Source organism: Eretmochelys imbricata, chromosome 1 (assembly GCF_965152235.1).
Source record: "Eretmochelys imbricata isolate rEreImb1 chromosome 1, rEreImb1.hap1, whole genome shotgun sequence".
Classification (NCBI taxonomy): domain Eukaryota; kingdom Metazoa; phylum Chordata; order Testudines; family Cheloniidae; genus Eretmochelys; species Eretmochelys imbricata.
Window position 1 is genome coordinate 90136158 of NC_135572.1, and position 25183 is coordinate 90161340.

The window sequence follows — 25183 nt, forward strand, 5'->3', positions numbered from 1 at the left end:
TTTGTTCTCCGTATTATGACGTAATAGTAGTTTTGCTGGTGAAAAGTAATTGTCAATCTACAGCATGTGCTGCATTTGAACATAAACCTGTTTTTGAAGCATGGAGTTGGACAGCATTTGATTGTTCTCTATGTTCTGTGTTCATATTACTGGCTAACTTTGTAGTTATTTTCCACTTGCTTAAGTCCATTCTTTAATAAAATAATAAAATAATATTAACAATAACAATAATAGGGTTTTTGTCCATGAGAGACCTGGACAATCAAAACATTCTTAATGCTGCATTACATACAAAAAAACTATTGTGACAAAGCTCTGTCCTTGCCTCCATGGGTCCCACATTTCCTGGCGGATTTCACTAGCCTCAGAGGCTCACTGTGACCCGGCACGTAACCCTTCTCTCTCTAGAGACAAGGGTCACAGTCTACTGAGCCATTTTCATCATAAGCCAACGAGGGAGGTGAGGAGAAGTTATCCTTCCTTGCACAGTCTCTGTTGTCTCCCACTCTCAATGATTAATCAGGGGGCAAAGGTGGTGGTGGGGAGCCCGGGCCCACCCTCTACTCTGGTCTCCAGCCCAGGGACCCTAATAGTATCAGCTATGGTAGCTGACCTTTTAGGAACATGACATGTACAATTCCCTGGGCTACTTCCCCCACAGCAGGCCTCATTTCCTCAAGCTCCACTTCACCCTTACCTCAGGACCTCCTTCCTTGTGCCTGATATGGTGTGTACTACTCAGCCTTTCCAACAGCACAACTTCCTCCCACAGCTCCTGACATGCACACCCACCTGATTAACTGGGAGGCTTTGAACTAGTTTCAGCGAGCTCCTGATTGGCTTCAGGTGTCCCAATCAACCTAGCCTTCTCCCTGCCTTCTGGAAAGTTCTTAATTGGCCCCAGGTGTCTTAATTAACCTGGAGCAGCTGCCATTTCACTTATCCTGTTACCAGGGATTTGTTTAGCCTGGAACTAGTATATCTATCTCCCACTACTTTTCTATAGCCATCTGGCTTTGCCCCATCACACTATGTTGAAAGAGCATTAGGTTGGCAAAATTAAGCTCTCAAAATTTAGTAAATCACAGAATTAAGTTTGCCACTGCAATCTTAATGTGGCTCTCATGTATATATTTGTTATGATAGAGTCTTAATTACATGATCACATAATATTCTTTTCCATAAGATCCCTGCCTCTTTCAGTACACAGGACGCATAGTGCTCACTAATAAAAAGCTATTAAATCTTTCATTTTATCCTCATCATTCAAGGTATAGCCATAGACATTTATTTATTTAAACTCTGCTCTGAAGACAAAATTGTGAATGTCCGCATGGGTTTTTCTTTGGCACTCATCACCACAATAACCAAGTGCTTCAAGAAGATTAATCAGTCTATCACCACAACAATCCTACGAGATGAGGAGGAGTGTACAGCAATTATGAGCACCCAAAATGATATATCTAGGGATTTATTTGTCTGATTATTTAGCATTAGTCAGCACTTTGCTTGATCAGTGGTCATTGTCTTCAGTTGCAACTGTGAACGCTCAGCACTTCTGCAAATCAGTCTCCAGGTTTCTCGAGTCAGGCATTCAGAAAATGAGGAACACATGAATCATGACAACTTATAAAGTGTTTGGTGTAATTTACTTGCCCTACCTCACACAGAAATTCTGTGGCAGAGCCAGAAATAGAATCCAGTTACATAAGAACAAAAGAACGGTCATACTGGGTCAGACCAAAGGCCCATCTAGCCCATATCCTGTCTTCTGATAGGGCCAATGTCAGGTGCCCCAGAGAAAATGAACACAACAAGTAATCATGAAGTGATCTGTCCCTTATCGTCCATTTCCAGTTCTGGCAAACAAAGACTAGAGACATCATCCCTGCCCTTCCTGGCTAATAGCCATTGATGGACCTATCTTCCATGAAGTTATCTAGTTCTTTTTTAAACCCTGTTATAGTCTTTGCCTTCACAGCATCCTCTGGTAAGGAGTTCCACAGGTTGGCTGTGTGTTGTATGAAAAAATACTTCCCTTTCTTTGTTTTAAACCTGCTGTCTATTAATTGTATTTGGTGCCCCCTAGTTCTTGTGTTATGAGAAGGAGTAAATAACACTTCCTTATTACTTTCTTCACACCAGTCATGATTTTATAGACCTCAATCATGTCCCCTCTTAATCGTCTCTTTTCCAAGCTGAAAAGTCCTAGTCTTATTAATCTCTCCTCATATGGCAGCCATTCCATACCCCTAATAATTTTTGTTGCCCTTTTCTGCCCTTTTTCAAGTCTAATATACCTTTTTTTGAGATGGGGCGACCACATCTACACTCAGTATTCCAGATGTATATGTACTATGTGTGATGGGTTGGATCACAGAAACCCCCTTCGGGCTGCCAATTGATGTGCTGAGACTACCCCTGAGTCTGTTTCCCCTGGCCGCTTGGGACTTCAGTGCCCTGCCTGGTTTGAGCCAGACCGGCTAGCCTGCTGCAAACCCAGACCCAGGTCTGAACCATGTCCCCTAACAGCTGCAGGCTCAATTGAAAACAGCTTAAGAAATGTTCCTGTCTCCAACACTCAAATGCCCAGCTCCCAGTGGGGTCCAAACCCCAAATAAATCTATTTTACCCGGTATAAAGCTTATGCAGGGTAAACTCATAAATTATTCACCCTCTATAGGGTGATAGAGAGAGATGCACAGCTGTTTGCCACCCCACGTATTAATACATACTGTGGGTTAAATAATAAGTAAGAAGTGATTTTATTAAATACAAAAGTAGGATTTAAGAGGTTCCAAGTAATGCCAGACAGAACAAAGTAAATTACCAAACAAAATAAAATAAAACATGCAAGTCTATGCCTAATATAGTAAGAAAATAATTACAGATGAAATTTCACCCTCAGAGACGTTTCAGTAAGCTTCTTTTACAGACTAGCCTCCTTCTAGTCTGGGTCCAGTAATCACTCCCACCCTGTGGTTACTGTCCTTTGTTCCAGTCTCTTTCAGGTAACCTTTGGGGGTGGAGAGGCTATCTCCTGAGACAACTGAAGACAAAATGGAGGGGTGTCCCAGGGCTTTAAATAGACTTTCTCTTGTGGGTGGTCCCCCTCCTCTCTCCTATCCAGAATTCAGCTCCAAGGTGGAATTTTGGAGTCACCTGGGCAAGTCACATGTCCATGCATGACTGAGTTCCTTACCAGCCAGGCCACATTCCTGGGAAAGATCAGATGTGGATTGGCATCTCCAAGTTCATTGTTGGTTTAAGTGTCTCTTGACTGGGCACCCTTTACTGATAATAGTCTTTTCTCAGGAAGCTGACCAACTGCTTCACTGAGGCTACTTAAAATTAAGCTAATATTCATAACTTCGAATACAAAAATGATACATGTCTACAAATAGGATGAATATATTTAGTAGATCATAACCTTTACAGAGATGTGATACATGGCCTATGTAGCATAAAACATATTCCACTTACGTCTATATATATACATTCATAAGCATATTCTCATAAAATATTATGGGGTGCAACGTCACACCATGGATTTATATAGATGCAATATGATCTTTTCTGTCATATCATCAATCCCTTTCTTAATGATTCACAACATTCTGTTTGCTTTTTTGACCTCCACTGCATATTGAGTGGATGTTTTCAGAGAACTATCCGAAATGACTCCAAGATCTCTTTCTTGAGTGGTAACAGCTAATTTAGACCCCATCATTTTATGTGTATAGTTGGGATTATGTTTTCCAATGTGCATTACTTTGCATTTATCAACATTGAACTTTATCTGCCACTTTGTTGCCCAGTCACCCGGTTTTGAGAGATCCTTTTGTAGCTCTTCGCAGTCTGCCTGGGACTTAACTATCTTGAGTAGTTTTCTATCATCTGCAAATTTTGACACCTCACTGTTTACCCCTTTTTCCAGATCATTTATGAATATGTTAAATAGGACTGGGTCCAGTACGACCGCTATTTACCTTTCTCCATGCTGAAAACTGACCATTTATTCCTACCCTTTGTTTCCTATCTTTTAACCAGTTACCAGTCCATGAGAGAAACTTTCCTCGTATCCTATGACTGCTTACTTTGCTTAAGAGTCTTTGGTGAGGGACCTTGTCAAAGGCTTTCTGAAAATATAAATACACTTTTTACAGTGACCCCCTCAAAGAATTATAGTAGATTGGTGAGGCATGATTTCCCTTTACAAAACCCATGTTGACTATTCCCCAACAAATTATGTTCATCTATGTGTCTGTCAACTTTGTCCTTTACTATAATTTCAACCAGTTTTCTCAGCACTGAAGTCAGGCTTACTGGCCTGTAATTGTTTTTGCAGGGTCTCCTCTGGAGCCCTTTTAAAAATTGGTGTCACATTAGCTATCCTCCAGCCATTTGGTACAGAAGCTGATTCAAATGATAGGTTACAGATGACAGTTAGTAGACCTGCAATTCCACATTTGAGTTCCTTCACAACTCTTGGGTGAATACCATCTGGTCCTGGTGACTTATTACTGTCCATAATGGCATTAAACTGCCTTAATCACATTGTTTCTCTTATGGCAGTCCCATGCCTCATTCATTACACACCTTCCAACTTCTGGAACAAGTGGAACAGAGGACAAGCAATATAACATACAAGTGGAATGAATAATGTGAGTAAATCAACCTGAAAGGGGCAGAATTTTTGAAGTTAGATCTTTTGTGCCTAAGGGGGCAGCAGAGGATTCTTAAATAAAAAGTATGAGCAAGCCTCACACAAGAATAACTCCTTGTCTCTCCACTGCCCCTCAAAAATTGATGATATGAGAAAGCAGTTTCAACCTATTAACTTAACAATGAATGCATTTGACTCTCGGCTACATCAACTGGAAGGAACAGTAAACAGTTTAGAGGTTCAAAGAGACTGTCAGAGAAAATTCTCTTCAAAATGAATGCATAATTAAGATCCAGGAAATCAGGGTGGAGTATGTCCCTGATTCATGCAACAGCATCAGGGACCCATTGTGTATTCACAGTTCTGCTCATCTTTGTGTTAACCATATTGTAGTCAACCTGTGAAGACATCTGGAAGTGAAATTTATTTTTCCCATAGTAGGGATTTTTCAAATGCACAAAATGATTTAAAACATTGTTTAAATTGTAGACAGTTGCTTTTTATTTGCCCATTTTTATTTTTTGTTAATGTTTATGGTGAAGTGCATTGGCAGTGCAAAATTTAAAGTTCTTTGACGCATCTATTTGGTTACACTGTAAACAAGAAGACATCCTCAAAATGATTGCTGATATTAGCAGGTCTCATTGTAAGAAGAAATTTCTTTCACGTTCCCTGATGGAAAAGCCTAATCTCCAAGACAATAAGGACACAGAAAACAGAATTTACATTGTAAACTCTTTGAGGGAGGAACAGTCTTTTGTTCCACGTTTGTACAGTCCCTAGCACAGTGGGTCCACAAATAATAAATAAATAATAATAATAATACATTCTCAGACTTCAGGGAACAAGACCAAAAGCTAGACTCCTCCATTTTAGGGAAAAAGAGAGTTACTCCTCCTGTTATATTATGAAATAGAAGTTTGTTTGTGAATGAAACAGAGTTCTGCTAATTTATAACAGCTGATATGGTCCTAAATCCTTACACCATTTTTTAACTCACACAGTACTTGGACCCAGAAACTCTTGAGTTCTAATCCTGCATCATTTAACTTACATTTGGACCTTGGGTAAGTCATCTAGACCACTATTTTCAAACCTGGTTGCCTCAAATTATGCTTCATTTTTTGGCACCTAAATAGAATCATAGAATATCAGAGTTGGAAGGGACCTCAGGAGGTCATCTAGTCCAACCCCCTGCTCAAAGCAGGACCAATCCCCAATTAAATCATCCCTGCCAGGGCTTTGTCAAGCCTGACCTTAAAAACTTCTAAGGAAGGAGATTCTACCACCTCCCTAGGTAACGCATTCCAGTGTTTCACCACCCTCCTAGTGAAATTTTTTTTCCTAATATCCAACCTAAACCTCCCCCACTGCAACTTGAGACCATTACTCCTTGTCCTGTCCTCTTCTACCACTGAGAATAGTCTAGAACCATCCTCTCTGGAACCACCTCTCAGGTAGTTGAAAGCAGCTATCAAATCTCCCCTCATTCTTCTCTTCTGCAGACTAAACAATCCCAGTTCCCTCAGCCTCTCCTCATAAGTCATGTGTTCCACACCCCTAATAATTTTTGTTGCCCTTCGCTGGACTCTCTCCAATTTATCCACATCCTTCTTGTAGTGTGGGGCCCAAAACTGGATACAGTACTCCAGATGAGACCTCACCAATGTCGAATAGAGGGGGACAATCACGTCCCTCGATCTGCTCGCTATGCCCCTGCTTATACATCCCAAAATGCCATTGGCCTTCTTGGCAACAAGGGCACACTGCTGACTCATATCCAGCTTCTCGTCCACTGTCACCCCTAGGTCCTTTTCCGCAGAACTGCTGCCTAGCCATTTGGTCCCTAGTCTGTAGCGGTGCATTGGGTTCTTCCGTCATAAGTGCAGGACCCTGCACTTATCTTTATTGAACCTCATCAGATTTCTTTTGGCCCAATCCTCCAATTTTCTAGGTCCCTCTGTATCCCATCCCTGCCCTCAAGCGTATCTACCACTCCTCCCAGTTTAGTATCATCCGCAAATTTGCTGAGAGTGCAATCCACACCATCCTCCAGATCATTTATGAAGATATTGAACAAAACCGGCCCCAGGACCGACCCCTGGGGCACTCCACTTGACACCGGCTGCCAACTAGACATGGAGCCATTGATCACTACCCGTTGAGCCCAACAATCTAGCCAACTTTCTACCTACCTTATAGTGCATTCATCCAGCCCATACTTCTTTAACTTGCTGACAAGAATACTGTTGGAGATCGTGTCAAACGCTTTGCTGAAGTCAAGAAAGAATACATCCACTGCTTTCCCTTCATCCACAGAACCAGTAATCTCATCATAGAAGGCGATTAGATTAGTCAGGCATGACCTTCCCTTGGTGAATCCATGCTGACTGTTCCTGATCACTTTCCTCTCATGTAAGTGCTTCAGGATTGATTCTTTGAGGACCTGCTCCATGATTTTTCCAGGGACTGACTTGAGGCTGACTGGCCTGTAGTTCCCAGGATCCTCCTTCTTCCCTTTTTTAAAGATTGTCACTACATTAGTCTTTTTCCAGTCATCTGGGACTTCCCCCGTTCGCCACGAGTTTTCAAAGATAATGGCCAATGGCTGTGCAATCACAGCCGCAAATTCCTTCAGCACTCTCGGATGCAACTCGTCCTGCCCCATGGACTTGTGCACGTCCAGCTTTTTTAAATAGTCCCTAACCACCTCTTTCTCCACAGAGGGCTGGCCATCTACTCCCCATGCTGTGATGCCCAGCACCGCAGTCTGGAAGCTGACCTTGTTAGTGAAGACAGAGGCAAAAAAAGCATTGAGTACATTAGCTTTTTCCACATCCTCTGTGACTAGGTTGCCTCCCTCATTCAGTAAAGGGCACACACTTTCCTTGGCTTTCTTTTTGTTGCCAACATACCTGAAGAAACCCTTCTTGTTACTCTTGACATCTCTTGCTAGCTGCAGCTCCAGGTGCGATTTGGCCCTCCTGATTTCATTCCTACATGCCCGAGCAATATTTTTATACTCTTCCCTGGTCATATGTCCAACCTTCCACTTCTTGGAAGCTTCTTTTTTATGTTTAAGATCCGCTAGGATTTCACCGTTAACCAAGCTGGTCGCCTGCCATATTTACTATTCTTTCGACACATCGGGATAATTTGTCCCTGTAACCTCAACAGGGATTCCTTGAAGTACAGCCAGCTCTCCTGGACTCCTTTCCCCTTCATGTTAGTCCCGCAGGGGATCCTACCCATCCGTTCCCTGAGGGAGTCGAAGTCTGCTTTCCTGAAGTCCAGGGTCCGTATCCTGCTGCTTACCTTTCTTCCCTGTGTCAGGATCCTGAACTCAACCAACTCATGGTCACTGCCTCCCAAATTCCCATCCACTTTTGCTTCCCCCACTAATTCTTCCCGGTTTGTGAGCAGCATGTCAAGAAAAGCTCCCCCCCTAGTTGGCTCCTCTAGCACTTGCACCAGGAAATTGTCCCCTACATTTTCAAAAAACTTCCTGGATTGTCTATGCACCGCTGTATTGCTCTCCCAGCAGATATCAGGAAAATTAAAGTCACCCATGAGAACCAGGGCGTGCAATCTAGTAGCTTCTGCAAGTTGCCGGAAGAAAGCCTCATCCACCTCATCCCCCTGGTCTGGTGGTCTATAGCAGACTCCCACCACTACATCACTCTTGTTGCTCACACTTCTAAACTTAATCCAGAGACACTCAGGTTTTTCTGCAGTTTCGTACCGGAGCTCTGAGCAGTCATACTGCTCCCTTACATACAGTGCTACTCCCCCACCTTTTCTGCCCTGCCTGTTCTTCCTGAACAGTTTATAACCATCCATGACAGTACTCCAGTCATGTGAGTTATCCCACCAAGTCTCTGTTATTCCAATCACGTCATAATTCCTTGACATCACCAGGACCTCCAGTTCTCCCTGCTTGTTTCCAAGGCTTTGTGCATTCATATATAAGCACTTGAGATAACCTGCTGATTGCCCCTCATTCTCAGTATGAGGCAGGAGCCCTCCCCTCACAGACGTTCCTGCCTGTGCTTCCTCCCGGTATCCCGCTTTCCCACTTACCTCAGGGCTTTGGTCTCCTTCCCCCGGTGAACCTAGTTTAAAGCCCTCCTCACTAGGTTAGCCAGCCTGCTCGCAAAAATGCTCTTCCCTCTCTTTGTAAGGTGGAGCCCGTCTCTGCCCAGCACTCCTCCTTCATGGAACACCATCTCATGGTCAAAGAATCCAAAGCCTTCTCTCCGACACCACCTGCGTAGCCATTCGTTGACTTCCACGATTCGACGGTCCCTACCCAGGCCTTTTCCTTCCATGGGGAGGATGGATGAGAAAACCACTTGCGCCTCAAACTCCTTTATCCTTCTTCCCAGAGCCACGTAGTCCGCAGTGATCCGCTCAAGGTCATTCTTGGCAGTATCATTGGTGCCCACGTGGAGAAGCAGGAAGGGATAGAGATCCAAGGGCTTGATGAGTCTCGGCAGTCTCTCCGTCACATTGCGAATCCTAGCCCCTGGCAGACTTCTTGGTTTTCCCGGTCAGGGTGGCAGATAGATGACTCAGTCCCCCTGAGGAGAGAGTCCCCGACCACCACCACCCGCCTCCTTCTCTTGGGAGTGGTGGTCGTGGAACCCCCAACCTCAGGACATCGCATCTCATGCCTTCCAACCAGTGGAGTCTCCTTCTGCTTTCTCCCCCCAGACGTATCATCTGGTCCACTCTCCACAATGGTACCTGTGGAGAGAACATGAAAGCGGTTAGTTACCTGTGTCCGCGTTGCTGGAACCCGGACATTCCCCCTTCTTCTTCTGGAGGTCACATGTTGCCAAGCTTCTTCACTGGCCTCTTGGCTCCACTGTGCAACCTGCTCTAAATCTTTAGAGCGTTGTGCCTGTAGAAGCATATCCTGACTTTTGTCCAGAAAATCCTCAGATTCTCGTATGCAATGCAGGGTAGTTATCTGTTGCTCCAGACCTTCAATCTTCTCTTCCGATATGGAGACCAGCTTGCAGTTTGTACAGACAAAGTTGCTTCTGTCCTGTGGAAGAAAGACAAACATGGCACATCCAGTGCAGGTCACAATAGCTGAACCCCCCCTTCCATATCACCTTCCTACTGTGAGCTTCCTCAGAGAAGTTGGCAAGATGTAAGCCTCACTGGGCTCACTACAGGCGAACTCCCAGGCAAACTCCTGCTGTGTGCTGCTCTGCTGTTCCCCGCTGCTCAGCTGGTTCGTGGAGCTCTGGCTATTTTTAAACAGCCAGGCTTCCCTGAAACAAACAAACAGACAGCCCCAATGTCCGCCCCCTGCAGGCTACCACCTAATCAGGCACTCGCTCAGGCTTTCACACTGCCCTCCCAGCAAACACACACTCGGATACTTACTCAGCAAACACACACTCGGATACTCACCAATCTCAGGCAAACTCCTGCTGTGTGCTGCTCTGCTGTTCCCCACTGCTCAGCTGGTTCGCCCCCGCTAAATAGAAGAGATCTGATTTTTAAAGATGCTGAAATCCTGCAACCCTTATTGACTTCCACTTGGCTTCTACTCAGCTCAAAATACTGAAAATAAGGTCAACTCATTTCAGAACCTAAATATTTGTTGTTGTTTGAAAAGGTTTTCCTGAATCATTCTGTGCCTGAGCTCCACTATCTCGAAATGGGGATAACATCACTCACTGACCTCACAGGGGTGCAAGGAGGATTACTTAATTAATGTTTCTAAGAGACTGAGATGATGAAAAGTGGCATCATTAGCTGACAATTTTTCATGGCTTAGCAATATTTGTTTTTCAGTGACTCTCTATGCCTACCTCCCCACTCCCTCCAGCCAGGGAAGGACCTTCAAATTCCCTCCTGGGGTAAATACATACATGCAAATGAGTTACATGAGGGATAAGCTTGGCCCAAGGTCATTCTTCCCCACATGAGAAAGGAGTAAAAAAGCAATTAAAACTAACCTAAGTGTGTTATTTAATTTTATGCTAGGGACTCCCAGGAAAAGTTTGAACATTAGGTAACCATTCATGGCCTGCAGATCCCATTGAATTCAACGAACTTTTGTGTTCTCAGCACCTCCACAAACCAAACAAATTATTCCGTGTAAAATATTGATGTGTTCATTCAAAATCTAAATCAGTTAGAATTTCGTTTTTTTTCTCAAATACATAATGTGAGCATATCTACTTTTGGCTTATGCAGTCTCTAATTACAGGGGAAAGTGTGGTCTGAAAACAGGGGAAGTGTGGTCTACTTGCCCAGGCCATCTAGACTAAATTGAGAGTCAGGAGACCTCTTTTCAATTCCTTGTTCAGGCACTGACCTGCTTTATGACCTTGGGGAAGTCATTTCACCTCTCCATTTCCACTGCAAAGCTTTTTCTAGCTTGTCTGTTTTCACTGTGAGCTCTGAGGGTCTGAAACTGTGATCCTTTGTCTGAGCAGTGCCTAGCACAACGGGGCCCTTCTTCTGACTGAAGGTAATACTGTAATGAAAAAAATAACAAATATTGTCTAACTCCATATGAAGACCCTGTTCCAACTTCAATGGGTTTTTTTGTTAAGTATATAACTAGAGCTGGTCAAAAGGGTTTTGTAAGAGTGATTTTTTTCAAATAAAACTGCCTGCGGGGGGGGGGGGGGGGCGTCTTCCCCACTCCATGAGAAAAAGGGCTGGAACAGACAGGGAGGCTGTGCAGATCAGCAGCCAGTCAGGAAAGGATTGTGGAGAGCCAATCAGGGCCAGGTTGGTCCCTATATAAAGGCTGCCTAGCAAAGGAGAGGGAAGTCTCTCCATGATTAGTAAAGGAGAAGGACTGGTTCCTGAGATAAGGAGGTAACACCTTGGACAGAACAGTGCTGGGCAGGCTCAGGGGAGCAGAGAGAGGGCTCCTGCCTGTGACCTGTCAGGCTTAGGCCCCTAACTAGAGGGGCTGAGAAGGTGCAAGCGGTCAAAGGGAAAGTGGCCCAGGGAAGATAGTCGGACAAGGGGAGAGAAGGAGGGATGAGAGTCTGCTGCTAGAGAGTCCCTGGGTTGGGACCCAGTGTAGCGAGTGGGCCTGTGTCCCCCCATTTCTCCTTGCACTGCACCTGGCCATGGAGGAGTGTGACCAATACAGATTTCAACTTGCCCTGAAGTGAGGGGATAGACTTTGGGTTGCAGTTATCCACTGAGGCAGGTGCAACCCAAAGGACTGCAATTACCCCCAGAAGGGAGAGAACTGAGTGGGGCAGAGCCAGAGGGCTGTGTCCAGAAGAGGACGCTGCTAGCCAGGGAGCAACATGGGTCCCAGACAGCACAGCAGAGCAGGCAACAGGCGGGACACCACCCGCGGAGGGTGCTCCAGAGCTAGGACAGAGCTAATTCCCAGAGCAACCAGCAGGAGGCACCTTGGTGGTAAGTCAGAGCTCCGTCACAGTGCCCTTTTTGCTAAAGTAGAACTTTCCCCAAGAAAATTCCAGTTTTGTCTCCTACACCAACAAATAAGTAAATAAAGATTTTCTGTCCAAAAAATCCAAGTGATGGCATTTTAATATCCTGTGAGAGCACCTAGAATCCAGCATGGACACCTATTGTTTTATACATCAAAATGAATACATACAAAATAAATACCTTTGAGAGAGTGGGGGGTGAAGCCATCAGGAGGCAGTGGTGAATCCTCCTGGGAGTACAGCTGGATTTGTTGAGGCATGAGTCAGTTGTACTTCATTTCTCCTTTCACTTGCTGAGGTCAATCTAGCCCACCCTATTAATCCTTGTTACAGAGGATTTCCGATAGGTCATCCATTAGATTTGTATTAGGTGATACTTAAGTGAGCATGTTAGATAATACACAATCAAACAGGGGTAAAGAAGATTCAGTTTGACATATAGTATAGGTTAAGTAAACAAACTCTTGGTATTTTTGTCTATGTCAGTTCCAAGATTCAACAATGTTCCATTTATAAAGGTTATCCACACCTTGAAGGACACTTAGGCTAGGAAAGGATTCATACTCATATATATGCTCCACTAGTCATTGATTAAACAATAAATCCTAACTAACCTTTTTAGATCATGCAAACCCACCTTAGTATAAGGTTAGAGGTTAGAGCAATGCTGAGTGACCTTAAATGTTCTAAGTTGGTCTGATGAGACAAAAACCAACTTCTATACATGAATTAATAATCTCACAAATGCACATTGAGATGAATAATCTCACAAATGCACATGTGAGAAGTTCTACAGTGAGACATCTTTGCCTCTGTAAATTAAAGGAATCTTATATGTACATGGATGCTGCCAATCTTAATACTGCTGTTGAGTTGCTAAACTAGGAAAAGGCAACAGCCACAAGCAAGTACTAGGTTAAATGAAATACACAGGCAAAAAAAAAAAAAACAGTACAGTAACATGAGTCCATAAACAAAATCTCTATGTAAAAGGGCTTAAGGTTGGTACAGCAGCTTTCCATTAACAGTGACACAATCTGCATCCTTACAAAGGACTTTCTTTTGCCTCCAACAGATAAGGAAAGAAAGACAGATTAATCACATTCAGCCTAGAACACAAAACCTTATTTATAGTTGTGTGGGGTACACACCCCATCACAGGCCCTGAATGGGGTTCATGTGGCCATGAGAGGCCAGTTAACATACCTGGCAGCATCCTTGAGAGAGAGAAATCCCTGCTTAATTGATAATGAAACCCAGATGAGGAGGGGTTGGGTAGTGATTAGAAAGCCAGGTCATTTGTAGCAGAAAAGGGCTTTTATTCAATTGCAAGTGGAACTCCACAGGGGAGTGTAATTAGTCCAAACCTCTTTAACATCCTGATAAATGACCTCCTTACAGAGAAGAATATTGGAATAGGGATCACATTATTTGCTGACAACTGTGCCATATGCACGAAAAGCAGAAACCTTGAAAGCGCCTCCAAAAGAATCAATGATGCATTAAGAGAAGTGTAGAATGGGAATACAGATGCGGTTTCATATTTTCCATACACAAAACTAAGGGAATGATCTTCACAACAAGGGACATTAAAAAATAAAATAATAATAAAAAAAAGATTTAAAGTGATATCTATATGACCAACAGATAAATTAGGGAAAAATTAAAAATTCTTAGGTATGATATCTGATAACAAGTTCACATGGAGGGACCATATAAAAATGTTAAATATAAGTTCAAAAATAGAATGAACATACATAAACGTATCTCTGGAACATTCTGAAACATGGATAGGAATATAGTTGCAATGCTACACAAAGTGCTATTTGTTGATATATGGATTCCAGGCCTTTGCATCAGCAGTGAACACAAATCTGAGAAAACTAGACTATATCCAAGCACAGATATTGAATAACACACATAGTGCCTTCATTACTATGCCTTTGTGTGTACCACAGATAGCAATCAGTGAAATTCCTATCACTCTTTGAACGAACCTCTTAGACTTAACCTTTTGGGCCAAAGTACTAGGTCATAGTGAAGATGAGAACACAAAGCTAATATATAAAGATTGTTGGAAATTAAGTAGAGGCCAGGTAAGACAAAAAATAAAAACTCCCTCTTTAAGTAGAGTACAGAAGTGGATAAATGATTTTAATGAAAAGAAAGGATTGAAAGAGGCCAAAATCTATAGCTATGGGAAAATACTCCATCACTGAAAAACCATCCCACTTGCGGTAGACATTGAATTACATAATGAAATAAATAAAAGGAGAAGACCAATAAATATACAAGATATAGAAAATCAATGTATTTGTGATAAGTGGAGACACTGTTTACAAATATATATCAATGGCTCCAAAGAGAAAAGAACAGGAAAAGTAGAAACATCTTTCTTTGTGCCCTCACTAGACTCAAAAAAGCCATAAGGCTAACTAATTTTGTATCCGTCTTCACAGCTGTGCTAACGGGGATTATTGGGCTTTAAATGTGTGACCAAGTGCCATGGCTATCCTGTCTGACTCCTTTTTCAGGGCTGCAGTCAATTTGCAGTGGTGAGTCTGACAGCACAAATGATAATCTTAATGAAATATTACTGCTAACAACCAAACTGGCACAACTGGATATAACCATAGTAATAACATGGCTCTCAGCCCACGTAGGGATAGCTGGCAATGAATTGGCAGACAAACAGGCAAAAAGTGCTATTAATCATGAACAAGTTGAGCTAGTAATCCCCTTAAGCAAACCTGAATTTAAACACCTAATTAAAATGAGCTAAGGGAGGAATGGCAAGAACTGCGGGCAAACAAAACAAAGGGGAAACATTTCCAAGAAGTAGGCCCAATGGTTGACAGTGTTGATATAATCCAAGGCCCTGAGAGAAGAAGCAAAGTGGCTTTATTTAGAATTCTAACAGGGAATTATGGATTAAATAGTAATTTATTTCTAAATAAATTTCATGCACAAAGATGAATTATGTGTAACATGTAAGGTCCATAAAATGACAGATCATATCCTTTTGAAATTATTTAAGAATACTGGGAAAGATGTGAGACTTTTTAGACAGGAAAAATATACAAAAGTACAGTGCACAGCAGTCATAAATTCAGCAAGTGAGTTTGCTACAACACAAAACTGAAGGAAAGAAAGAATGAATAAGAAGGAGGAGGAGGAGGCAGCTGCAGAGAGAGAGTCTTCAGTCACTCTCTGCAGGATAGACAAGAACAGTAGCAAGCAGTCCAAGCGTGCAAGTAGGAATCTGAGGGAGTAGACCTTAGCCGCCCACTACAGAGTCACTGGGATAGATCCCAGAGTGGAGGGAGGGCGCATGTTCCCCTACCAACCACCGGGAATTGGGGTGAAATCCACTGAGATAAGGGGTGAAAGGACAATGTAGCCCAGAGACAGATGGGAAATCTGCTGTAAGGTCACTGGACTATAGCTTGGTTGCACTCTTTGGTACCCCTGGAAAGAGTGGACTAAAGTGTGACCCAGAGTGGACTAAAGTGTGACCCAGTGGAAGGGCCAAGATGTGGGAAATGATCCCATCTCAGCAACAGAGCAAACATCAGCAGTGGGTGCCATATGGAGAGACAGCCACTTTGCCAGGCATGGCCACAAGTAAAAGCACCTGCAGTGAGTGAATTCCTTCACAATGCTCTTATGGTTCCTTCATAAATACATATCACACATACTTGACTCATGCCCATACATCAGCCCTGAGTGATAAGCTAATGTTGAGGTTGTAATTGTCATTTAGCATTGCTCACTAAAAGAGATTACTATTTTGTTTCTTGTCTTATTAGTTGTATGACGAACCTTAATCTCTTTTAAACAAAGTGTTTTTTAATAGAAATGCCTGTGCTTTTTAATACAGGAATATGGGACTAGGAAAGGAGTTGGTATGTTGAAGTGACAGCAGAGTGAGGAGAGTAGGAGGGGCTAAGTGTGGGGTTTTGGTACATGGTGGGGCTGTCTGTACCTTATTTATCTCACATAAAAGAGTGCCAGTGTACCGGGAAAGCATGAGTCTGTCAAATGCCAATCTTGCTCTACTGTGCTAGCCATGGCCAATCGGAAGGAAGGAGCCACTGCTGAAACTGCAAAGCTTCAGAGACAGTTCCCAGCACTTGAGCTCATAGTTCCTTTCTCCCAGGAACTCCACCTAGTGCATCTCCACTGAACAGCCTGTCAAGGTTCCTCCCCCACTCTGAACTCTAGGGTACAGATGTGGGGACCTGCATGAAAAACCTCCTAAGCTTATCTTTACCAGCTTAGGTCAAAACTTCCCCAAGGTACAAAATATTCCACCCGTTGTCCTTGGACTGGCCGCTACCACCACCAAACTAATACTGGTTACTGGGGAAGAGCTGTTTGGACGCATCTTTCCCCCCAAAATACTTCCCAAAACCCTGCACTCCATTTCCTGGACAAGGTTTGGTAAAAAGCCTCACCAATTTGCCTAGGTGACTACAGACCCAGACCCTTGGATCTTAAGAACAATGCACAATCCTCCTAACACTTGCACCCCCCCTTTCCTGGGAAATGTTGGATAAAAAGCCTCACCAATTTGCATAGGTGACCACAGACCCAAACCCTTGGATCTGAGAACAATGAAAAAGCATTCAGTTTTTTACAAGAAGACTTTTAATAAAAAATAGAAGTAAATAGAAATAAAGAAATCCCCCCTGTAAAATCAGGATGGTAGATATCTTACAGGGTAATTAGATTCAAAAACATAGAGAACCCCTCTAGGCAAAACCTTAAGTTACAAAAAAGATACACAGACAGAAATAGTTATTCTATTCAGCACAATTCTTTTCTCAGCCATTTAAAGAAATCATAATCTAACACATACCTAGCTAGATTACTGACTAAAAGTTCTAAGACTCCATTCCTGGTCTATCCCTGGCAAAGACCAGCATACAGACAGACCCAGACCCTTTGTTTCTCTCCCTCCTCCCAGCTTTTGAAAGTATCTTGTCTCCTCATTGGTCATTTTGGTCAGGTGCCAGCGAGGTTACCTTTAGCTTCTTAACCCTTTACAGGTGAGAGGAGCTTTCCCCTGGCCAGGAGGGATTTCAAAGGGGTTTACCCTTCCCTTTATATTTATGACATGCCCCCCAAATCTCAGCTAGGGTGAAACACTGGCTGGGATTTCTTCCTGGAGCTCTAGGAAAAACAGAGTTAATAAGACACATGCATCTCTAAATATACTACCAAGTACATAAAGACTAACAATATTTTCCACATCTCAAGGACGATTTTAACCAGTTGATTCTGGGAAACTTTCATGGGAGAGTGCATCAGACACTTTGTTAGAAGCTCCTGAGATGTGTTGGAGGTCGAAATCAAAATCTTGGAGAGCTAAACTCCACCGAAGAAGTTTTTTGTTAGTTTCTTTGACGGTGTGAAGCCACTTTAGTGCAGCATGGTCGGTTTGCAGGTGGAAACGCCGTCCCCAAACATATGGGCGTAGCTTTTCCAGAGCGTAGACAATGGCATAACATTCTTTTTCAGTGACTGACCAGTTGCTTTCCCTCTCAGACAGTTTTTTGCTGAGAAACACTACAGGGTGGAATTCTTGATCAGGTCCTTTCTGCATCAAAACTGCTCCCACACCACGCTCGGACGCATCTGTGGTTACTAGGAACGGTTTGTCAAAGTCTGGGGCCCTTAGTACAGGGTCAGACATGAGGGTCGCTTTAAGCTTGTTAAAGGCCTTCTGACACTTTTCGGTCCACTGAACAGTATTTGGCTGTTTCTTTTTGGTTAGGTCTGTCAGTGGGGCGGCGATTTGGCTGTAGTGCGGTACAAATTGTCTGTAATAACCGGCCAAGCCTAAGAAGGATTGAACCTGTTTCTTTGACTTTGGGACAGGCCACTTTTGGATAGCATCCACTTTGGCCTGTAGGGGGCTGATAGTTCCTTGACCCACCTGGTGTCCAAGGTAAGTCACTCTGTTTAGGCCTATTTGACACTTCTTAGCCTTAACAGTTAGTCCTGCCTCCCTTATGCGCTCAAGGACTTTTTGTAGATGTTCCAGGTGGTCTGCCCAGGAATCCGAAAATATGGCCACATCGTCAAGGTAGGCGACTGCATATTCTCCTAATCCCGCTAGGAGACCATCTACAAGTCTTTGGAAAGTGGCGGGTGCATTTCGCAGCCCGAAAGGGAGTACATTAAATTCATACAGCCCGAGATGTGTGATGAAGGCTGACCTTTCCTTGGCAGATTCATCTAGCGGTACCTGACAGTACCCCTTGGTTAAGTCCAAGGTAGAGATGAACTGGGCCCGTCCCAGTTTCTCTAATAGTTCATCTGTGCGTGGCATTGGATAGTTGTCTGGGCGAGTTACAGCATTTAGCTTATGGTAGTCCACGCAAAAACGTATTTCCCCATCTGGTTTGGGAACTAGAACCACTGGAGATGCCCATGTACCTTCAGAGGGGCGGATTACACCCATCTGTAACATATCCTGGATCTCCCGTTCTATAGCAGTTTTAGTTTGAGGAGACACCCGGTAAGGTTGGACCCTAATTGGGTGAGCATTACCTGTGTCAATGGAGTGGTATGCCCGTTCAGTCAGTCCTGGGGTGGCTGAGAATGTTGGCGCGTAGCTAGTGCACAGCTCCTGGATCTGCTGTCGCTGCATACGCCCAAGGGTCATGGAGAGGTTCACCTCTTCCACATCACCACCACATTTCCCTTCGTAGTAGACACCTTCGGGCCACTCAGCATCGTCTCCTCCGTGGGCTGTAAACTGACAAACCTTTAATTCTCTGGAATAAAATGGCTTTAGAGAATTAATATGGTACACCTTAGGCTTTCGGTTGGAGGTGGGGAATGCTATGAGATAATTAACAGCTCCCAGGCGCTCCTGGACCGTGAATGGCCCTTCCCACGATGCTTCCCTTTTATGGGCCTGGAGCGCCTTTAAGACCATGACCTGGTCTCCTACTTTGAAGGAACGCTCTCTGGCATGTTTATCATACCAGGCTTTTTGCTCTTTTTGAGCATCCTGTAAGTTTTCTCTAGCAAGGGCTAAAGAGGTTCGAAGGGTGTTTTGTAGGTTGGTTACAAAGTCCAGAATGTTAGTTCCTGGAGAAGGTGTAAATCCCTCCCATTGCTGCTTCACCAACTGCAATGGCCCCTTAACCTCACGGCCATATACAAGTTCAAATGGGGAAAACCCTAAACTGGGATGTGGTACAGCTCTGTAGGCAAAGAGCAACTGCTGCAACACTAGGTCCCAATCATTGGAGTGCTCATTTACGAATTTACGTATCATGGCCCCCAAAGTTCCATTAAACTTCTCCACCATGCCATTTGTTTGATGGTGGTAAGGAGTGGCAACCAAGTGATTTACCCCATGAGCTTCCCAAAGGTTTTTCATAGTTCCTGCCAGGAAATTAGTCCCTGCATCTGTGAGGATGTCGGAGGGCCAACCTACCCTGGCAAAAATGTCTGCTAGTGCCTGGCACACACTTTTAGCCCTGGTGTTGCTTAGAGCTACTGCTTCCGGCCATCGGGTGGCAAAATCCATGAAAGTCAGTATGTACTGCTTTCCTCTGGGTGTCTTTTTCGGAAAAGGACCCAGAATATCCACAGCTACTCGCTGAAATGGAACTTCAATGATGGGGAGTGGCTGGAGAGGGTCTTTGACCTGGTCTTGGGGTTTTCCCACTCTTTGGCACACCTCACAAGACTGGACATAGGTAGAAACATCCTTGCCCATTCCCTCCCAGTGCAATGACCCCCCCAAACGGTCTTTGGTCCTGTTCACCCCAGCATGGCCACTAGGGTGATCGTGGGCTAAGGTCAAGAGCTTGGCCCGGTATTTAGTTGGAACTACCAACTGTCTCGGAGGATGCCAGTCTTCCTGGTGTCCACCAGAAAGAGTTTCCTCGTATAAGAGTCCTCTTTCTACAACAAACCTGGATCGATTAGAAGAGCTGAGAGGCGGTGGGTTGCTCCGTGCCGCCGTCCAAGCTCTCTGGAGGCTTTCATCTGCTTCCTGTTTGGTCTGGAACTGTTCCCTTGATGCTGGAGACATCAGTCCCTCATTGGATTGTGGACCTAGGCTTGGTCCCTCTGGAAGCGATATAGGGGATGGAGCTGTTTCTGTTGACTGTGAACCGCTCTCCGCTGGTGCACTATGTTGGGATTCAGGCTCCGGCTGAGCCTCTTGTGTTGGGTTATCGGCTGCTGCCAGTTCAGGGTCGGTGGGGCCCTCTGGTGTTGAGGTTGCAAGTACTGGATTCAGTGCTGACACGGGGTCTGGTGTTGGTTGTTCGGCTGGTTCCGGTTCTGGGACTGGTTCCGTCTGGGTCTCTGGGACTGGATCCACTACTGCTGTTGCAGACATTGGCCTGGGGTCCGGGTCCATCACCTCTGACTGGGTCCTGATAGAAGTTTCCGGAACAGAGCTAGGCCTCACGGCTTGTTTAGCCTGTCTGCGGGTGACCGTTCCCACCCTCTTGGCCTGCTTCATATGATTGGCCAAGTCTTCCCCCAACAGCATGGGGATGGGATAATCATCATAGACTGCAAAAGTCCACATTCCTGACCAGCCCTTGTACTGGACAGGCAACTTGGCTGTAGGCAAATTGAAAGAGTTGGACTTGAAGGGTTGAATCGTCACTTGGATCTCTGGGTTGATTAAATTGGGGTCCACTAAGGAAGCATGGATAGCTGACACTTGTGCTCCGGTGTCCCTCCACGCGGTGACCTTCTTCTCGCCCACACTCACAGTTTCCCTCCGCTCCAAGGGTATCTGGGAGGTATCTGGGCCTGTGGACCTCTGGTGTGATTCCGGTGCAATGAACTGTAATCTGTTGGGGTTCTTGGGGCAGTTGGCCTTTACATGCCCCAGCTCGTTACATTTAAAACATCGTCCAGCTGACGGGTCACTGGGGCGAGGAGGGTTGCTGGAGAACGGGGTGGTGGGACGATAAGGGGTCTGGAGGGTTCTTTGGGAGGTAGGTGGGGCTTTGGGCGGCCCCCGGTAATAGGGTGTGGTCTGGCGTGGTCCCTACTGGTCTCCGCTCCAACTGCGACCAGTGTTCTTCTTCTCTGCCACCTCCACCCATCTGGCTCCAATCTCTCCTGCCTCGATTACAGTTTTGGGTTTCCCATCTAGGATGTACCTTTCTATTTCCTCAGGAACACCCTCTAAGAATTGTTCCATTTGCATTAGGAAGGGCAAATTTTCTGGAGATTCAACACTTGCTCCTGATATCCAGGCATCCCAATGTTTCACAATGTGGTAGGCATGTCGGGTAAATGACATGTCTGGTTTCCACCTTAGGGCTCTGAACCTCTGACGAGACTGCTCGGGTGTTATCCCCATTCTGACTCTCACCTTGGATCTAAACAGTTCATACTTGTTCATGTGTTCTTTAGGCATTTCAGCTGCCACCTCAGCTAAGGGTCCACTGAGCTGCGGCCTCAGCTCTACCATGTATTGGTCAGTAGAGATGTTGTACCCAAGGCAGGCCCTTTCGAAGTTTTCTAGGAAGGCCTCAGTATCATCGCCTGCCTTGTAGGTGGGGAACTTTCTGGGATGGGAAGTGGTACTTGGAGAAGGTTACTAGGGTTTGTTTGGATATTCTGCTGAGCCTTTATCTTCTCCATCTCCTCCACATACCTCTCTTTTTCCTTCTCCTCCAGTTCTTTGTCCCTTGCTTCCATAGCTCTCCTGTGAGCAGCCGCTTGGTGTTGTTCTGCTTCTCTCGCTGTCTCCCTTTCTTGTTCCTTCTTCAGCCGCATGAGTTCTATCTGTCTTTCATGTTCCCTTTGTCTTTCCTCAGCCTGAAATTTGGCTAATTCCAGCTGTAGTCGAGCTGAGGATTTGGTCATTCTAACCTCTCTGTTTTTAACTAACTTTACACCTGAGGTTTAGAAATAAACAAACAAAACTTAGCTGTAAAATTTTGCTGTGCTGCAATAGAATACCTATTCTCTGATAGCGATTGTCAGCCTACAGAAAAAGACAATTCCCTTGTCTCTGCTCTGGGCCCAAATTAAAGCAAAAAACCTCCAACTACTTGGAAACCTGCTTACCCAGCCCAAAGAAAAAGCAAATGGGTAGAACACACACCCCCTATTTACTTTTAGGAAGAAAAGAAAAAAAAAAACCTCTGGGTTGGAAGACTGTGAATTTCCCTGCACGAGTTAAGTACCCTGCCTCCAGGCAAAGAAAACCTGCAATTCACAAGATAATCCCCTTTTGTCTCTGCTTGGCCACAAAGCAGAGAAAAAACAATCTGCTTTCAGTTTCAACTGCTTTCTGGACTTCCTTTCCAAAGGAAAAAATAATTTCTTTTTAAAATCTGTATTTCTAGTTAAAAAAATCTCAACTGGATCTCAAAATGATTTCAGGTTAATCCCACCACTATGCCACCATGTCAAGGTTCCTCCCTCACTCTGAACTCTAGGGTACAGATGTGGGGACCTGCATGAAAAACCTCCTAAGCTTATCTTTACCAGCTTAGGTCAAAACTTCCCCAAGGTACAAAATATTCCACCCGTTGTCCTTGGACTGGCCGCTACCACCACCAAACTAATACTGGTTACTGGGGAAGAGCTGTTTGGACGCATCTTTCCCCCCAAAATACTTCCCAAAACCCTGCACCCCACTTCCTGGACAAGGTTTGGTAAAAAGCCTCACCAATTTGCCTAGGTGACTACAGACCCAGACCCTTGGATCTTAAGAACAATGCACAATCCTCCCAACACTTGCACCCCCCCTTTCCTGGGAAATGTTGGATAAAAAGCCTCACCAATTTGCATAGGTGACCACAGACCCAAACCCTTGGATCTGAGAACAATGAAAAAGCATTCAGTTTTTTACAAGAAGACTTTTAATAAAAAATAGAAGAAATAGAAATAAAGAAATCCCCCCTGTAAAATCAGGATGGTAGATATCTTACAGGGTAATTAGATTCAAAAACATAGAGAACCCCTCTAGGCAAAACCTTAAGTTACAAAAAAGATACACAGACAGAAATAGTTATTCTATTCAGCACAATTCTTTTCTCAGCCATTTAAAGAAATCATAATCTAACACATACCTAGCTAGATTACTTACTAAAAGTTCTAAGACTCCATTCCTGGTCTATCCCTGGCAAAGACCAGCATACAGACAGACCCAGACCCTTTGTTTCTCTCCCTCCTCCCAGCTTTTGAAAGTATCTTGTCTCCTCATTGGTCATTTTGGTCAGGTGCCAGCGAGGTTACCTTTAGCTTCTTAACCCTTTACAGGTGAGAGGAGCTTTCCCCTGGCCAGGAGGGATTTCAAAGGGGTTTACCCTTCCCTTTATATTTATGACACAGCCTATTCTGTGAATCTCTATCTCTTTACAACTTCCTAACCACAGATGAAGGGGGTGGCCATTTTCGGTGAGGGCAGCCTGTTGCTTCACTTCCACTGGATAATATGGAATACAGTTACCATCTTTATTGCTGGCATCCCCTTCACTAGTGAAGTAGTAGCCACCTTTACTGAGGGCATGAGCACCTTGATCCCATTCTGACAGGGGAAATTAATATAAATTAGAAAAATGGTGTTATAGCCCTGGATGAGCTTCCCATTGTGGACATGCACAAGGCTTCTGCACTGGACCAAAACCTATGGATCCCATGGGCATTTAAGGTTACCGAGTTTGAATAATATTCACACACAGTCTATGGCCTGGCCTATACTTAAAACTCAGGTCAACATAGCTGGTCTGCTCAGCTGTGTGAAGAATGCTTCCAACAACGTAGCTACCATTGCTAAGGGAGGTGGTGGTCCTACAGTGAAGGAAAAATGCCTTCTGTTGCTGTAGGCTGCATCTACACTACAAGCTTAAGCCAGCAGAGCTACAGCACTATAGCTATGTCACTGTAAGCCCTGCAATGTAGACATGGCCTGAATCTGGTCTTTTACACACACTCCTGGGAAACAGACCTCACATCTGGTACCCTTTCTTTGGGATGTCAGGACTCCATGGTCCAACTGCCACAGGCCCCAAGGTTAGTGCTGACCCCACAAATCTTCCCAATGTCTTAAGCAATCCCTCTTCAGTGTTGCATCCTCATGGGTACTCTGAAGTCCTGTCTTGCCCTTTGAGAGCATTGTGACAGCTAATCAAGAGACATATAGTCTTTTAAAGTAATTTCTAAATCAATCACTTTATTAATGAATAAAACAGTTTTATATACACAGATACATGGGGGGGTGGGGAAGGAGGAAAGGAAATCTGCATACAAGACCTGTTTCAGTTTTCTTGCTGTTCCTGAGAGCCCTTTGGTTCTTAGTCTGTGTCCTTCCAGGGAGTGCAGGATTCTTCTTCACTCCTTTTCCTCCTGAGCAGTCTTCTCTCCTTGTGTTGGTCTCCCCATTTCCACACACAGAAGCCCTCTTGCACATCCTTCTTCATGAGCCCTAGACCTCATGCCCCAGACGTTCTGCTTTCATATGCACTGTCATAAATATAAAGGGAAGGGTAAACACCTTTAAAATCCCTCCTGGCCAGAGGAAAAACCCTTTCATCTGTAAAGGGTTAAGAAGCTAGGATAACCTCGCTGGCACCTGATCACAATGACCAATGAGGAGACAAGATACTTTCAAAGCTGGAGGGGGGGAGGGGAAACAAAGGGCCTGGGTCTGTCTGTGTGATGCTTTTGCCGGGGACAGAACAGGAATGGAGTCTTAGAATTTAGTAAGTAATCTAGCTAGATATGTGTTAGATTATGATTTCTTTAAATGGCTGAGAAAATAAGCTGTGCTGAATACAATGGCTATTCCTGTCTTTGTGTCTTTTTGTAACTTAAGGTTTTGCCTAGAGGGATTCTCTATGTTTTGAATCTAATTACCCTGTAAGGTATTTACCATCCTGATTTTACAAAGGTGATTCTTTTTACTGTTTCTTCTATTGAAGTTCTTCTTGTAAGAAACTGAATGCTTTTTTCATTGTTCTTAAGATCCAAGGGTTTGGGTCTGTGGTCATCTGTGCAAATTGGTGAGGATTTTTATTAAACCTTCCCTAGGAAGGGGGGTGCAAGGTTTTGGTGAGGATTTTGG